This window comes from Neovison vison, chromosome 3 (genome assembly GCF_020171115.1).
Source record: "Neovison vison isolate M4711 chromosome 3, ASM_NN_V1, whole genome shotgun sequence".
In the NCBI taxonomy this organism is placed as follows: Eukaryota; Metazoa; Chordata; class Mammalia; order Carnivora; family Mustelidae; genus Neogale; species Neogale vison.
Genome location: NC_058093.1, coordinates 211,091,230 through 211,109,367, shown reverse-complemented (window position 1 = coordinate 211,109,367; position 18,138 = coordinate 211,091,230). Strand labels below are relative to the sequence as shown.

Sequence of the window (18,138 nt, the reverse complement as noted above, 5' to 3'; positions counted from 1 at the left end):
CCGCTCTCACTTCCCCGCCAGCCCTTCCCCTTCTCTTCTCTCCCCTCTGCTTCTCAAAGCAGGGTGGCAAAAACACACCCACAGAGATGTTGTCAAGTCAGGACTCTGCCCTTCCTACTAGGCGGTTTTAGTTTTACGAGGTTCCGAAATGAGAGAAAAGCATCCGAATGGTAGAGCAGAGACAGCTCTCTCAGGAGGGCGCTTTTTCCTGGATCATTTTGTGCAAACCGCAGTCTCTGTCTCCCCCCGAGGTCTAGGCGGTTTTTGGTAGGTGTGTGAAAACACCCCCAGTGTATTCTGATGCCCCGGGGGCTGCATGAAAAGACTTAAGAGAAGGCTGTGCGTCTCTTGCAGCACTTTTCAGAAAAATCACAGCGCGGCCACAGTGAAAAGGACAGCACGCTGTGGTAATGTTGCAAATAACCCCAGCCCAAGCCCCGCTCTATGCCCAGAATAGCCTTTGTTTTTCCTTGTTTAGGAGAAATAGCAATGACATGTGGGCCACAACAATAGTTTTGGCTGTAGGAGGAGTTGTCAAAGCAAAACTAAACGCCGTTGGTTACCACCAGCATTAGAAACGAAGACAGTTACGTCAGCAGCCCGTCCCTGCTGTCTGCCCCGGCATGTCACCTGGGGCCCACAGCAGTGTCCTGGGCCTGAAGTCCCCACCCGGTCCTCAGGTTGGCCAGAGGGCATCACAATTTCAAGTTTGAAATACTGGGGGAGGGGGCAAAAGGGAAAGGAGGGAACAAAAGAATCATCAAGGAGATTTTTCAGAGATTTCATGTGGATAAAGGAAATGGGAATTTCAGCAAGAAAATTAACAGTTGCGTATATTTGCATGTGCCAGTCAAGACAGCCTGATTTTTCTTGAGCAATTTCCAAATTTAAAACATAACTCTCCTCTCTTGTTCTACTTCCCCTCCCCACCCCATGTCACCTCAGTCACACGGCTGGGTGAATGAAGAGGGTGAGGCTCTGGAGACTGGGCTGGAGTGTGGCCACCAGGGCTGGGGACCCTCCTCAGAGAAGAGCCAGCATCAGACAGCACCAAGCTTCAGACGGCCCTGCTGGTCTTTGGCTCTCCTTTGTCCCTACAGTCCCAGGTCCTTGCCATCTGGGGGTGGCACTTTCTCGTCACAGGCTCATTCTGAAATCAAGTCCTTACAAGAGAATGTTCACAAGATTGCATACAACTGCTACGAGGGTCCATTTTTAAAAATTAGGGATTTAGTCAGTATCATGAAAATGTTAGTCAATATAATGAAAATCCAGTTCTGCCACTTATTAAGGATTATACCTGCATTTTGAAATGGTTCCAAATAGCCCACTTTGGGGTTCAACATTAGGAAAGAGGCCTATCAGGTACCCAAAAAAAAAAACCCCTAACACATTTATCACCTTTAATGGCTGCATTGTATTCCACTCTGCCTTAACACACTTATTTTGTTGGGCTGGCCTCCTTATTGCTGCATATTCAGGCAGGGAGTCGGTTGGGGGGGGGATCAATCTTATTTAAACTCCTTGTTCATTCTGTTTAATGGTTCTCGATGTTAAATCTATTTAAAAATCACTTTCAAAGACTTTGACTGTATGGATGTGCCTTGTTTTCAAAATATTGCCCAAACCACACACTGGACCCCACTGTGGGCTGGGGCAGCTCTCTGCTGGATGGGAGCTGCACTCCTGGTTGGCTGCGTGTTTACCCCAGCCCCCCACCCTCCATGCTGCTGGCTTAACACCAGCTTGTCACCAATCTTCAGCATCCCCTAAAGGCTAAATCACCCCCATGGTGGCCTTATTTTTGTTCTTTTTCTTTTGAAGGATTGGCCTGAGGACTTTGGGAAGAAGGCACAGAGGTCAGACCGGGGATGCCCAGAAGCCAGGGGTTTGTGCCCTGATCAACACCTCCTTCGAGTTGGCCATGATGGCATGTGAGACATTGGGGCTTTTTAATTGGTAGGTGCCAAGATTTCTCTTCCTTTAATTCGGAGAAAATGGCAGCACACACAGAAGGGTGTGGGAAGAGACTAGTCTGGGGAACAAAAACACGAAAGTAGGAAAGAGTGTAAAAAGCCATTTGCATTTAAGAATGCTTTCCTCCCTCCTTGTCTTTAAATATGCATCTTTCAAATGAGTACTCTGATGGGCTAACTGCTTTTGCTAGTAGTTAAAAAAAAAGATGTCCCAGAGCTGTATGTGGTTTCCCTGTGCACACCAGAGGCCTTGGAGATGATGCAAGGAAGGGTCGCCTATGATAGACATTTTCACAGGGTCTGTTGACAGCAACAAGGACCTGAAGAGCCTTTGTCTGCATAGACCTACTCTACCAATATCCTCAGGTTTCCTCTATAAAGGTCTTTATTTCATCAGTTCATCTGACAAATATTTACTAAGTGGTTCGAGACCTTCAGAGGAAATACGGTGGACATCGAATGTAATCTGACAAGCATTTACTGTAGGGCTGAACTTGTCTTGGGGGCTATGTGTAGGTAGTTCCTTATTTAAGGAACTGAACAAGCTCTAAGGATTGGCTTCCAGCCCCATCTGAATGGGACAAGCCGAGGTGACTGGGAATATCTGTCACCTGAACGGCCAAAAGAGATAGCACAGGGCAGGAGATTTTAGATCAGGGGCTACTCAGGGCTCATTAGCTTCAGAAACTACCTCTGGGTGTTAGAGGGGTGCTCCGCTATACAGAATCTTTCTCTGTCACATATAACCTGGGTTAGCACCTTGCCTGGCTCCATCCTTGGCTTTGATCACCATGGGCTCCTTGGCCATGCCCTGCTGTCTCTCCCCACCACTCAACAGGTACCCTACTCACAACACAAACTTTCACAGATAAATATACCATACTTTTATAATAGTACATATTTATAATTTTTACTTGTTTATGTTAATATTTATTATTATTTATTTTAATTAAATATTTATATATTAAATTTTATTTGTAATTTATAATATAAATATAGTCATACTTTTATAATGGTTACATAGCAGAAAATTAGCATTTATAAACATTTTTAAAGATCTGTTTTTGTGTTCTAGGCACTTTCAAGTGCTGTATATCTTTTTACCTTCATGTCAACCCTGTGAGGCATGTTTTCTTATTCTCAGTTTCTAGAGGAGGAAGCCGAGGTTCAGAGAAGGTAAGTCCTTTGCCCAAGGTCAAATTGGCTGCTAAGAGGCAAGCTGGGATTCTGGGGTCAGAACCCTGGGCAGGCTAACTCAGAAGTTCCTACCTACCCCACTCTGCTCAATGGGCAGTGAACTTACAACGATCCAAACTAAAGGTCCCTGAATGAACTAAAGCATCTCACCAGATCGAGGATTGGATTTTTAGAGCCTGACTGCCCAGTTCCTTTTAGGCACTAACTTGCAAGTCCACGTTAAAGATCCTGTATCTCCACACGTTGCCAGAGGCTCTTGGAACCATTTTATGTGCCTTGTATACTTGTTAATGTGACTCCTGTTAAGAATCAATGGCTTGGCCGTTACAAATTCCTATTCTTTGAGGTTTATAACTATGCTGTAAAATTCTGCTCTGACGTGAAGTTTTCCACATAAAAGTTAAGTCCTGGAATTTGGCCTTTAGAAAACAAAACGGTTTATTTTCAGTAAGTTTGCAATGCTTTAAGTCATGAATGAGGATTTTAAAAGAACGCTGACTCCTGCAGACTCAAAACATAGTAACGGTTTGATATTTATGGACATCAGCCTATGGCATGGAATAATTTACTAATGCTTGCTTAGGGCTTAAAAATTGCAACAGGGGGGCACCTGGGTGGCTCCATTAAGCACTGGACTCTTGACTTTGCCTCAAGTCATGATCTCAGGATCATGAGATGAAGTCCCACAGTGGGGTCCGTGCTGGGCATGGAGCCTGCTTAAGATTCTGTCTCCCTCTCTCTCTGCGCCCCCACCTCTGGCTTGCTCATGCTCTCTCTCTGCCTTAAAAAAAAGAAAAGAAGGAAAGACAAGACAAGACAAGAAAAGAAAAAGAAAGGAAAGGAAAGAAAGAAAAGCAAAGCAACAGAAAGGTTTTTCTGTAGGAATACGAACACTTTGCATATCCTCCAACCACAGTGCTTGATACCCCCATCGTTGCTGGTAGAAATGTCAGCAAATATAAAAATATTCAACACGATGGAACTAGCAAGCTGACAAGGCGGATTAAAAGCTTATTAAGTAAATTAGTCTAAATTGAATAGCCTTACATAGCTTCCTAATATGCAACAATACCCCCTGTATTAACAGACTTTGGCATTTATCTTACACAGTATCTCTCCCACCATAATATTTTTTCTTCTAATGGAAAAAAAAAGAATTATGTATTATTTTACGTTCATGGTGGTATAGATTTTTATAATGGCGAAGCTACTCCATACTAAGTGAGTTACACACCTCTGAAAACTGCAGCTATTCTTCCAAGCCCCAGAAAAAAAAAAGGAAGGCAATATGAAGTTTTTATAGTGGCTAAAATCCGAAGCCAGTTAGACCCAAGTCGGAGTACCAATCCTGCCGTCTGACTGTGTCAGCTTGAGCTAAGCCCCTGCTTCCTCAGCTGTAAAATGAAGCTAAGAATACCTGTGCAGGGTGCTTGGAGGACAGACCAAGACGTCATCTCTGAACTGTTACCCCTCAAACTGGTCCAGGGAACTTCAGCATCGGTTAACAATGCAGGATCTTGGATCCTGCCCTGGACTTACTGAACCAGAGTCTGCATTTGAACAAAAACCCCAGGTGATTCACCTGCACATCAAAGTTTCTTCTGATACTTTGGACTCATTCAAACTTTTCATTCGGATTAAATGAGCAAACTGGGGCTTGAAGAATTCGTGACTTGTGCACACCACGCAAAGGAAATGAGGGTAGAATCCAGGTCTCCTATTGAGGGCCCAAGCAGCTGCTACTCAATAATGATTTTAGACAGGGGTACACCACATGCATGCCTTTGTGTGCGCATGTGTGTGAAATCACACACTGCCCTCCTGGGATAAAGGCAGGGCCTGGTACCACAGGCCAGGTACTTCCGGCCGTCCTCCCCGCTGGTGCTGATGGGCTGACACTGACCCACTCACACCTCTTAGAAAAAGTTGTCGGGGCTCACAGTAATGGTGAAGCTAAACTAGCTTATGTTAAAACAGTCTCTGGTGTTGAAATGCAATTTCTAGGCTATTTGGCATTCTTCATAAAAACTCTGGAAGTCCTTGAGGACTTCTGGATATTATATGTTAAGAAAGAGTTCTAATTTTGCCTTCTGGAAAAACTCAAGTGCCATGAGCAGACTCTTCTTAAAGACAGAATTATGAAGATGCCCTCAGTCTCCTCCATGAACATGGCCCCGCCATCATGTCCTCCCCAGCCTCCCTGTTCCCTGAAAGAGACAGATACCAGGAAATTCAGAGTCTTGGCACTGGGGTTCTGGAAACAACTTTGTTCTTTGGTTGCACGCATTCTTCCAGTGGCCCCTCCCAAACGGTTTTCCTTAGCAACAAGACTTATGGATGGTGCCTTCGTGAAACTGCCCTGTCATCCTCAAGGGGAGGCCCCTTCAAGGTGTCGGAGAAATGCTCTACTCTACCCTCTTCACATTTCAGGTAAAATATACACATATTCTACATAAAAACACAGCAAATACTTTAATGTTTAAAATAGTCAATGTGGTTATTCAACAAGATATTTTATTTTGCTTTTCAAATATATGATATTTCTCAATTTTGTCTAAATGCTAGAAGGCTAAATAACCTTCACAACTCAACCTATTTCTGGGCAGACCATAAAAAATAAGCTCAAGATGTTTATAGCTCAGATTTTAGATACTGTGATTCCACTCCTGGTTCTTGACCCCATAAGAACTTTAACCCCTTGGTGATGATAATACTATTTTCATTTACACTCTACTACAGGCAAGCATTGGGCGTTCTTACACACATACAGTATATGACACAATATACGGTCTCTATATTTGGTATGTGTTATTGCTAGTTTCCTGAACCATGCTGTGATCATTATTCTTGAGGATTCTAAAGTGTGGTCTCTTTTCAATCACAAGCATTTCTTGGACAATCCGAATTTGGAGGAGAGGCGTGGGCTATCGTCTCCGGAGCTCGTATTTTTCTTGCTTATACATTTCAGGATGTGTCTGGGCAGTTCCAAGACCTTTAGGTTCCTGGCTTTAGGGAAAGGATTAATTTCTTCAAAAGTTGAGAAAAAGTCACAGCACATTCCAGAGTTTTAGTTCCTGTTTTAATGTGTATATACTAAGGTGAACACGAGAAAAATCACAGGCTAAAATCCAAGTTAATCCAAAATCACATCGGATTGATATAACTACACTCCGTTCTCATCCTTGACACTTTCAGGCAAACCTAGCGTACCCACGCTTTAAAAATTAAAACCACGGTTCTCTGGTATCAGATCACCCTGGAAAATCCTCATTTATGTCAGAGCTGAGCATTCACTAAATACCAGTCACTGTGAGGAGACAGGATACAAAGAAAGTGGGGAACTGCCCTTGTTCATGACATCCCTAGTTCATCCTGAGCAAGAGCTAGAGAAATAGTGAGAGTGGCAGGGGGCTCAGTGAGGAGCAGGAGAATGAATGAACGAACAAGTAAATGAGGGTCCTGTAGGAAGAGGGGTTCTCAACCTACATAATAACACTAATAGTTAATACTTCTACGACACTGATCATGTGCCAGGCAGTATTTCAAAGCACTTTCCTCATTTACTTAAGCCATTTAATCTTTACAGGGAACATGAATACTGGTTATTCTCCCAACCCTACAGATGAGAAAACTGAGTCACAGAGAGACTGTGTCCAATGTCACACAGCGAGTAAGTAGTGGTGCCTGGACTTGAACGAGGAAGTCTCACTCCAAAATCTCTTCTTTTTTTTTTTTTTTTTAAAGATTTTATTTACTTATTTGACAGAGAGAAATCACAAGCAGATGGAGAGGCAGGCAGAGAGAGAGAGAGAGAGAGAGAGGAGCAGGCTCCCTGCTGAGCAGAGAGCCCGATGCGGGACTCGATCCCAGGACCCTGAGATCATGACCTGAGCCGAAGGCAGCGGCCTAACCCACTGAGCCACCCAGGCGCCCCTCCAAAATCTATTCTTAACCACTAATCAGGCTAACTCTAAATGTGGCAGGTCCAAGGAAGACCCCTGAACCAAATCCCATTTTTTAGAAGGATCTTGGGGCACCTGGGTGGCTCAGTTGTTAAGCATCTGCCTTTTTGGCTCAGGTCATGATTTCAGAGTCCTGGGATCTAGCCCTGCATTGGGCTCCCTGCTTGGCAGGAAGCCTGCTTCTCCCTCTCCCACTCCCCCTGGTTGTGTTCCTTCTCTCGCTGTGTCTCTCTCTGTCAAAAAATAAATAAAATCTGGAAAAAAAAAAAAAAAGAAGGATCTTGATAGGCAAGCCCCATTTAAAAGATTCAAGGAATGAATTAATTCTCTGAGGCCAAGGCTCTTGGAAGGGCTGACCCAACACAGAGACCATTTAACTCTACTGTCTGAGAAGGAAGTCGTCACATCTCAAGGAAGACACTGTTGGAAGCAAACTTAATTGTACCTTTGGGCAATTTTTCTTTTAGGTTAAATGAAACTTGTCCTCAAGTAAATTCAGGCTATTGTCTTTTATCCCTTTCCTTTCTGGGGCGGGGGGAGCTCTAAAAGGATGAAGTGTCTGGTTCTATACTAGTAGTATAAAGAGGTAAATAAAAATAAATGTAAATATTTATAAAAATCAGAGTTTTCAGGGACGCCTGGGTGGCTCAGTTGGTTAAGCATCTGCTCAGGTCACAATCCCAGGGTCCTGGGATTGAGTCCTACATCAGGCTCCCTGCTCAGTGGGGAGCCTGCTTCTCCCTCTTCCTCTCCCTGCTGCTTTGCCTACTTGTGCTCTCTCTCTCTCTCTATCAAATAAATAAATAAATAAATAAATAAATAAATATTTTTAAAAAAATCAGAGTTGTCCAGAAAAAAATCATCCATTCCATCATCCCATCTTTTTTTCCCTCTGTCTCTAGCTTGTCTCTAGCCCTTGTCTCTAGCCCTTACTTTTCTTTCTAATTTAAAATTCCTTTTCATTTAGATTCATTGGAACCTATTCTAATATTGAAAATTGTAATGTGCTTGAAGGAATTGTTCAGTGTAATATCTTATTCATTTGTGAATTGAAAAGGACTGAAACTGAAAGATAATTTTTAAGCCCACTATAGTGTCAGTCAGATTTCTTTGTTTAAAAGGAAGGATCTTTCTACAAAGGCAATGAAATCACCACAAGGAAATGTGAATAAGGTGTGCACATGAGGCCCCTGATTAGCCAGAGATAATGAAGATCACTTAGGTTTTGAGGATATCTTGCCCCTGTGAAAACAGGCAGATACCAAAAAGTTTAGGAGAGTGGGGAGTCAGGAGTACCTTTCATGTGGATAAGGTGAAATGTGGTCCTGTTTTTATTAAAAGTGACCTTAATCAAGTCTGTTACTCTCAACAATAAGCACCCAAATTAGTAAAGCAACAGAATATAATAAAATAGAGTGGCAATAATAAAAGTGGTTGGAATTTCCATAGGATAAATGGTTTTCTGGCTGAAACTTAATCATGGTTATACAAATAAAACCAAATTTTAAAAATTTAAAGGCCCAGAAATGGTAATGTTGAAAATGTCTTTACAATTTTTTCCCCGTTATGTACTTGATAGAAAAACTTTCTGAAACTATCTATTTACATTTAACCCTCTTAAAAAGTAGAACTCCTGGCCAAGGCTGGCTGCAGGGTGGCAATTTGGTCACACAGATAAAACAGGAAATGGAGAACCTTGATCAGATTTCAAGTAAATGGCTCTTAGGTCTTAGGCTACATATAGGTTCTCTCCGCAGTCACTATGTCCGAACACTTGGCCTTAGCTCCTCCTAGTGGGGTTGAACCCTGGACAGGAGGCCAGTTTCTGGTGCTGCCTCTACTGTTGCCCGAGATTGCCATTAGGAAGCCTGTGGAGGCTCAGTCCCCATATGTTTTCTCACTTCACTGCTGGGACCAAATTCCAGTGTTCTGCACAATTTAGTCCTTCAAGGCCCACACATAGGATTCTTAAAATATCTGCATTCCACCTATACTACTATTTATTTAATAGCAACTTTTAACTGGACTTCTAAAGTAACTCATTTGAAAAAATTTCAACCTCTCCTAACTAATATCTATGGTATCACAGGTTTGATATGCTAGGGATTTTTTGGTGACGTATACTACTAAAAATTTACAGCAACATTAAATTTGAATATAATCTTTAATACTATTTATAATATAAAAGAAAAATTCTTACTGTTGCCCATTTAAAAAGAAATGCTTGCTATACAATTTAGTTTCAGTCAATTATTTAAGAAAAAGATGATTTATCTACATGTATGCTATAATATTTCTGAAACTGAACATATTTAAAATAAAATATGGGAGTGCCACTTCTAAAATAGTGGGGTAAGGAGCTCCATGGTTGGAGAACCTGGGTGGCTCAGTGGGTTAAGTGTCTACCTTCGGCTCAGGTCGTGACCGCAGGGTTCTGGGATCAAGCCCTGCATCAGGCTCACGGCTCCACAGGGAGTCTGCTTTTCCCTCTACCTCTGCCACTCCTCCCCCCACCAGGCCCGTTTGTGCTTTCTTGCACTTTCTCTCTCAAATAAATAAGATCTTAAAAAAAAAAAAAAAAGATCCATGGTCCCACTCTCCAGGAAAATAACTAAAAAAGATTATTAAAAATTAACTTTTTAAAGTCTCTGAAAACTATTTAAGGGGCATAGAGCAAATTAAGAAATATTTAGGAGCAAATGAAATCCAAAGAAGGAGGGGAGGGACAACTGGTGGCTCACTTGGTTAAGTATCTGACTCTTGATTTCAGTTCAGGTCATGATCTCAGGTTCAAGAGATCAAGCCCTGCATCAGGCTCTGCACTTAGCATGAAGTCTGCTTGAGATTCTCTCTCTTCCTCTGCTAAAATTTAAAAAGTCTTAAAAAAAAAGGAGGGGAATAATAAAGATTAGAGCAGAAAATAACGAAATATAAGTAGAAGAATAGAGAAAATCAACAAAATCAAAATTTAATTCTTTGAAAAGATCAACAAAATTGACAAACCTTTAGCAGACTGATAAAGAAAAAAAGACTCAAGTTACTAAAATAAGGAACAAAAGAAGCAATGTCAGTATCCCCATATTACAAATATAAAAAGGATTATAATGAAATAACATGAACAACTGTATGCCAACAAATGAGATAACTTAGATATAATGGAAGGATCCCTAGAAAGGTCCCTACTACCAAAATTGGTTCAAAAAGAAATAGAAAATCTGAATGGACTTATAATAAGACATTGAATTAGTAATTTTTAAAAAGATTTTATTTATTTATTTGACAGAGAGCGAGAGAGATCACAAGTAGGCAGAGAGGCAGACAGAGAGAGAGGGGGAAGTAGGCTTCCCACTGAGCAGAAAGCCTGATGTGGGGTCGATCCCAGGACGCTGAGATCATAACCTGAGCCAAACGCAGAAGCTTAACCCACTAAGCCACCCAGGCACCCCTTGAATTAGTAATTTTATAACTTCCCACAAAGAAAAGCCCAGGCCCAAATGGCATTATTGGTGAATTTTTCCAGAAATTTAAAGAAGAATTAACTTATTCTTTACAAATTCTTCTAAAAAAATAGAACATTTCCCAACTCATCCTATGAGGTAAATATTACCCAGCTAACAAAACCAAAGACAAAGACATTATAAGAACAGAAAATAACAGACCATATCTCTTATGGAATTAGATGAAAAATCCTCAATAAGAAACTAGCAAACCAAAATCCAGCAATATGTAGGAAAAGGTTACATATTATGATGAATTGGGATTCAGTCTAGGACTGCAAGGTTGGTTTAACATCCAAAAGTCAATTGAAGTAATATACCGTATCAATAAAATAAAGGACAAAAATGACACAATCATCTCAAAAGATGCAAACAATGTGGTACTGGTATTAGGCTAAGTATGATGAGTGGAACAGAGTTCAGAAATAAACCCTCACATTTATAGTCAATTCATTTCAGACAGAAGTGCCACAATCAATCATTGGGAAAGAAGAGTCTTTCCCACAAATGGTGATTGCACAATGGATATCCACAAGCAAAAAAATAAAACTGGGGGGACAAGATGGCGGGGTACTAGGAAGAGGCGTCTTTTCAGCTGGTACCCCAAAGTGAGCTGATTACCTACCAAAGAACTCTGATCACCCATGAAATCAGCCTGAGATCAGAATTATACACGTCTGGATCTCTACAGGGGCAGAAGACGCCAGTGAGCAGGTAAAGCGGAATGGGAACAGCGGACTGATATCGGAAGATAAACAAAAGGGGGAGGGAGCCACCAGAGGCGACCGGTGCAAAAGTAATACCCCGATACGAGCGAGAGTGCCCTGAGTCTGGGGACCAGCATTAACTCGGAGACTGGTTGAAAGCACTCCAAAAGAGCAAAGGATCGCGGGGGCAAATTGTGGGAATCGGGGCGGCTAGGGACAGGGGCTTGAGTCCCCAGTCCCAGACGGCCTCCCCGGCGCGGAGGCAGAGAGAGTGCGGCGGAGAAACCGGCTCCTGGTCCCTAAGCCGCCAGCGCGCCCCAGAGCGCGGGGGTTCCGGCTCCTGTGAGGGGATGGGAGCCAGTCTGCAGAACGCGCGCTAGCCCTACCACAAAGCTTGAGATGCGCGCGCACGTCGCTCCAGCTCTCCTGGGTTTCTAAGGCCCTGGGGCGCTTCTTGACCCGGGCCATTGTTTCAAAGTCTAAGCCGCGCGCGCGCGAAACTCTTCCTCGGACAGAGGCGCGCAAAAGCCCAGCCTGCGGCTTACGGACCAGCGCCCCGTTCTCAGTGCCCCAGACGCGAGCCCGACCCACAGCCGCCTCTGAAAAGAGGTGCGCGCAAGCCGGGCACTCCCAGCCCCGGCCGGCGGCAAAATCTCAGTGTGCGATCGCTGCTTGGAACCTCTCTGGCGGTCAGGAGCTCCCAGACAGCCGCCACTGCCTTGGCTTTGGGGACGAGCAAAAGATCCTGCGCCCCCAGGGTCTTTAACTTGGAACCTGCACTGCCAGCGTCCAAGGGGGAATTTATTCAGCTTCTGCACCCAGACTGAGGCTTCTGAGACGGAGATCAGGAAGTGTTCCAGGGTGCACCTTGACTGCACCAGAGTTGATACATCCAGCTACATCTGTTCAGTCTTCTCCCACCAAAATGACTAGGAGGAGGAATGCCCAACAGAAGAAAAATACAGAGGATGGACCTTCCGCAACAGAGCTAACGGCTATCAACATAGACAATATGTCGGAAAGAGAATTCAGGCTAACAATTATCCAGGCAATAGCTAGGTTGGAGAAAGCCATGGATGACCAAACAGAATTGATTAGAGCCGAACTGAAAGCGACCAGACAGGATGTTCACAATGTTAGGGAGGAGCTTAAAGCTACCAGGGAGGAGGTCCACAATGCTCTCAATGAGTTCCAATCCAATCTAAACTCTCTCAAAGCTAGGGTAACTGAGACAGAAGATAGAATTAGTGATCTGGAAGACAAACAGATAGAGAGAAAGGATCAGGAGGAAGCCTGGAACAAACAGCTTAGATCCCACGAAAGCAGAATTAGGGAAATAAGTGATGCCATGAAGCGTTCCAACGTCAGAATTATTGGAATTCCTGAAGGGGAGGAGAAAGAAAGAAGTCTAGAAGATGTCGTGGAACAAGTCCTTCATGAAAACTTTCCAAATCTCGCGAATGAAACCAGCGTCCATGTACTAGAGGCTGAACGGTCTCCACCCAAGATTATACACTCCAAAAAAACATCACGACACCTGATAGTCAAATTGAGAAATTATAATTGTAGGTATAATCTCTTGAAAGCTGCCAGGGCAAAGAGGCTCCTTACTTACAGAGGGAAGCCCATCAGAATAACGTCAGACCTGTCCACAGAGACCTGGCAAGCCAGAAGAGGCTGGCAAGATATATTCAGGGCACTAAATGAGAAGAACATGCAGCCAAGAATACTTTATCCAGCAAGACTGACATTCAAAATGGATGGAGAGATAAAGAGTTTCCAAGACCGGCAAGACTTAAAAGACTATGCAACCACCAAGCCGATACTGCAGGAAATATTAAGGGGGGTGCTATAAAAGAGGAAAAATCCCAAGAATAGCATTGAACAGAAATATAGAGACAGTCTACAGAAAGAAAGACTTCAAAGGTAACTCGATGTCAATAAAAACGTATCTATCAATAATCACTCTCAATGTGAATGGCCTAAATGCACCCATAAAACGGCACAGGGTTGCAGATTGGATAAAACGACAGGACCCATCCATATGCTGTCTACAAGAGACCCATTTTGAACCTAAAGATACACGCAGACTGAAAGTGAAGGGGTGGAGAAGCATCTTTCATGCCAATGGGACTCAAAAGAAGGCTGGGGTAGCGATTCTCATATCAGATAAATTAGACTTCAAACTAAAGACTGTAGTCAGAGATACAGAAGGACACTACATAATCCTTAAAGGGACTATCCACCAAGATGATCTAACAATTGTAAATATCTATGCTCCCAGTATGGGAGCAGCCAATTACTTAAGAAAACTGTTAATCAAGATAAAGAGTCATATTGATATGAATACACTAATCGTAGGTGATCTTAACACGCCTCTTTCAGAATTAGACAGATCATCGAAGCAGAAAATCAATAAAGAAACAAGAGCATTGAACGACACATTGGACCAGATGGACCTCATAGATATATACAGAACATTCCACCCTAAAACAGCAGAATACTCATTCTTCTCAAGTGCACACGGAACCTTCTCCAGAATAGACCACATACTGGGTCACAAATCAGGACTCAGCCGATACCAAAAGACTGAGATTATTCCCTGCATATTCTCAGATCACAATGCTTTGAAACTGGAGCTCAATCACAAGGAAAAGTTCCGAAGGAACTCAAACACCTGGAAGCTAAAGACCACCTTGCTTAAGAATGCTTGGATCAACCAGGAGATCAAAGAAGAACTGAAACAATTCATGGAAACCAATGAGAATGAAGACACTTCGGTCCAAAACCTATGGGATACAGCAAAGGCGGTCCTAAGGGGAAAATATATAGCCATCCAAGCCTTGCTCAAAAAAATTGAAAAATCCAGAACACACCAGCTGTCTTTACACCTTAAAGAACTGGAGGATCAACAACAAATCAAACCAACTCCACACATAAGAAGGGAAATCATCAAAATTAGAGCTGAGATCAATGAGGGAGAAACCAGAGATACAGTAGAACGTATCAATGAAACTAGAAGCTGGTTTTTTGAAAGAATCAATAAGATCGATAAGCCACTGGCTACACTAATCCAAAAGAAAAGAGAGAAATCCCAAATTCATAAAATTATGAATGAAAAGGGAGAGATCACAACTAACACCAAGGAAGTAGAAACAATCATCAGAAGTTACTACGAACAGTTATATGCCAATAAGCTTAGCAACCTAGATGAAATGGATGCATTCCTGGAAAAATATAAACTACCAAAATTGAACCAGGAAGAAATCGACAACCTGAATAGACCAATATCTAATAACGAGATTGAAGCAGTGATCAAAAATCTCCCAAAAAACAAGAGCCCAGGACCTGACGGATTCCCTGGGGAATTCTACCAAACCTTCCAAGAAGAAATAACCCCTATTCTCCTGAAGCTGTTTCAAAAAATTGAAGCAGAAGGAAAACTTCCAGACTCTTTCTATGAAGCCAGCATTACCCTGATCCCCAAACCAGGCAAGGACCATACCAAAAAGGAGAATTTCAGACCAATATCACTGATGAATATGGATGCTAAGATTCTCAACAAGATCCTAGCCAACAGGATCCAACAACACATTAAAAAGATTATCCACCATGATCAGGTGGGATTCATCCCTGGGCTACAAGGATGGTTCAACATTCGTAAATCAATCAATGTGATACAACAAATTAATATGAGAAGAGAGAAGAACCACATGGTCCTCTCAATTGATGCAGAAAAAGCATTTGACAAAATCCAACATCCGTTCCTGATTAAAACGCTTCAAAGTATAGGGATAGAGGGAACATTCCTGAACCTCATCAAATCTATCTATGAAAGACCCACAGCAAATATCATCCTCAATGGGAAAAAGCTTGCAGCCTTCCCGTTGAGATCAGGAACAAGACAAGGATGCCCACTTTCACCACTCTTGTTCAACATAGTATTAGAAGTCCTAGCAACAGCCATCAGACAACAGAGAGAAATAAAAGGTATCCAAATTGGTAATGAAGAAGTCAAACTCTCTCTCTTCGCAGATGACATGATTCTTTATATGGAAAACCCAAAAGACTCCACCCCCAAACTACTAGAACTCATACAGCAATTCAGCAGCGTGGCAGGATACAAAGTCAATGTGCAGAAATCAGTGGCTTTCTTATACACTAACAATGAAAATACAGAAAGGGAAATTAGAGAATCGATTCCATTTACTATAGCACCAAGAACCATAAGATACCTGGGAATAAACCTAACTAAAGAGGTAAAGGATCTATACTTGAGGAACTATAGAACACTCATGAAAGAAATTGAAGAAGACACAAAAAGATGGAAGACCATTCCATGCTCTTGGATCGGAAGAATAAACATCGTTAAAATGTCTATACTGCCTAGAGCAATCTATACTTTTAATGCCATTCCGATCAAAATTCCACCGGCATTCTTCAAAGAGCTGGAGCAAATAATCCTAAAATTTGTATGGAATCAGAAGAGACCCCGAATCGCTAAGGAAACGTTGAAAAACAAAAATAAAGCTGGCGGCATCACCTTACCTGATTTCAAGCTTTATTACAAAGCTGTGATCACCAAGACAGCATGGTACTGGCATAAAAACAGACACATAGACCAGTGGAACAGAGTAGAGAGCCCTGATATGGACCCTCAACTCTATGGTCAATTAATCTTCGACAAAACAGGAAAAAATATACAGTGGAAAAAAGACAGTCTCTTCAATAAATGGTGCTGGGAAAACTGGGCAGCTATATGTAGAAGAATGACACTCGACCATTCTCTTACACCGTACACAAAGATCAACTCAAAATGGATAAAAGACCTCAACGTGAGACAGGAATCTATCAGAATCTTAGAGGAGAATATAGGCAGTAATCTCTTCGATATCGGCCACAGCAACTTCTTTCAAGATACGTCTCCAAAGGCAAAGGAAACAAAAGCGAAAATAAACTTCTGGGACTTCATCAAAATCAAAAGTTTCTGCACAGCAAAGGAAACAGTCAAAAAAACAAAGAGGCAACCCACGGAATGGGAGAAGATATTTGCAAATGACAGTACAGACAAAAGGTTGATATCCAGGATCTATAATGAACTCCTCAAACTCAACCCACACGAAACAGACAAACACATCAAAAAATGGGCAGAAGATATGAACAGACACTTCTCCAATCAAGAAATACAAATGGCTATCAGACACATGAAAAAATGCTCATCATCATTAGCCCTCAGGGAGATTCAAATTAAAACCACATTGAGATATCACCTTACACCAGTTAGAATGGCCAAAATTAACAAAACAGGAAACAACATGTGTTGGAGAGGATGTGGAGAAAGGGGAACCCTCTTACACTGTTGGTGGGAATGCAAGTTGGTGCAGCCTCTTTGGAGAACAGTGTGGAGATTCCTCAAGAAATTAAAAATAGAGCTTCCCTACGACCCTGCAATTGCACTCCTGGGTATTTACCCCAGAGATACAGATGTCGTGAAAAGAAGGGCCATCTGTACCCCAATGTTTATAGCAGCAATGGCCACAGTCGCCAAACTCTGGAAAGAACCAAGATGCCCTTCAACGGATGAATGGATAAGGAAGATGTGGTCCATATACACTATGGAGTATTATGCCTCCATCAGAAAGGACGAATATCCAACTTTTGTAGCAACATGGACGGGACTGGAAGAGATTATGCTGAGTGAAATCAGTCAAGCAGAGAGAGTCAATTATCATATGGTTTCACTCATTTGTGGAGCATAACCAATAGCATGGAGGACAAGGGGCGTTAGAGAGTAGTAGGAAATTTGGGTAAATTGGAAGGGGAGGTGAACCATGAGAGACTATGGACTCTGAAAAACAGTCTGAGGGGTTTGAAGTGGCGGGGGGGTGGGAGGTTGGGGTACCAGGTGGTGGGTATTATAGAGGGCACAGCTTGCATGGAGCACTGGGTGTGGTGAAAAAATAATGAATACTGTTTTTCTGAAAATAAATAAATTGGGAAAAAAAAAAAACAAAAAAAAAAAATAAAACTGGATCTCTTCCTCGACCATACACAAAAATTAATTCAAAATGGATCTAAATGTAAGAACTAAAACTATTCTGTTTTTTTTTCTTTTTTTAGATTTTATTGTCAGAGAGAGAGAGAGAGAGCACAAGAAGCAGGCAGAGTGGCAGGCAGAAGCAGCAGGAGAAGCAGGCTCCCCGCTGAGCATGGAGCCTGATGCGGGACTCAATTCCAGGACCCTGGGATCATGACCTGAGCCAAAGGCAGCCACTTAACTGACTAAGCCACCCAGGCATCCCTACTATAAGGTTCTTAAAAGAAAACACAGGAGTAAATCTTTGTGACCTTTATTATACAAAGCCTTCTTAATTATCCCACCAAGGGCACAAACAACAAAAGAAAAATAGATATACTGTATTTAACAAAATTAGAAAATCGTACATGAAGGAAATGTGAAAAGACAGCCCACAGAATGAGAGAACATTTCTACAAATCATGTGTCTCATTATATATCTAGAGTATATAAAGAACTTTTACAACTCAATAATAAGAAAGACAATCGAATAAAAAAAATGGACAAAGGATCTAAATAGACAATTTTCCAAAAAGACATACAAGTGACCAACAAGCACATGAAAAGATGTTCAGCATCATTGGCCATCAGGGAAATGCAATACCACAGTGGGATTCCACTTGACACTCACGAGGATGACTATAATCAAAAGGCTGACAATAAGAAGTACCGGTGAGACCGTGGAGAAATGGAAATACTCATACATTGTTGAGAGGAAAGCGA

The 18,138-nt window shown here is 42.1% G+C and overlaps 1 protein-coding gene across 5 annotated transcripts in view; it reads right to left on the bottom strand.

Moving 5' to 3' along the window:
- LDLRAD4 (low density lipoprotein receptor class A domain containing 4) overlaps positions 1-18,138 on the bottom strand; it is a 418,735-nt gene that overhangs the window by 33,307 nt on the left and 367,290 nt on the right. The window lies entirely within an intron of this gene.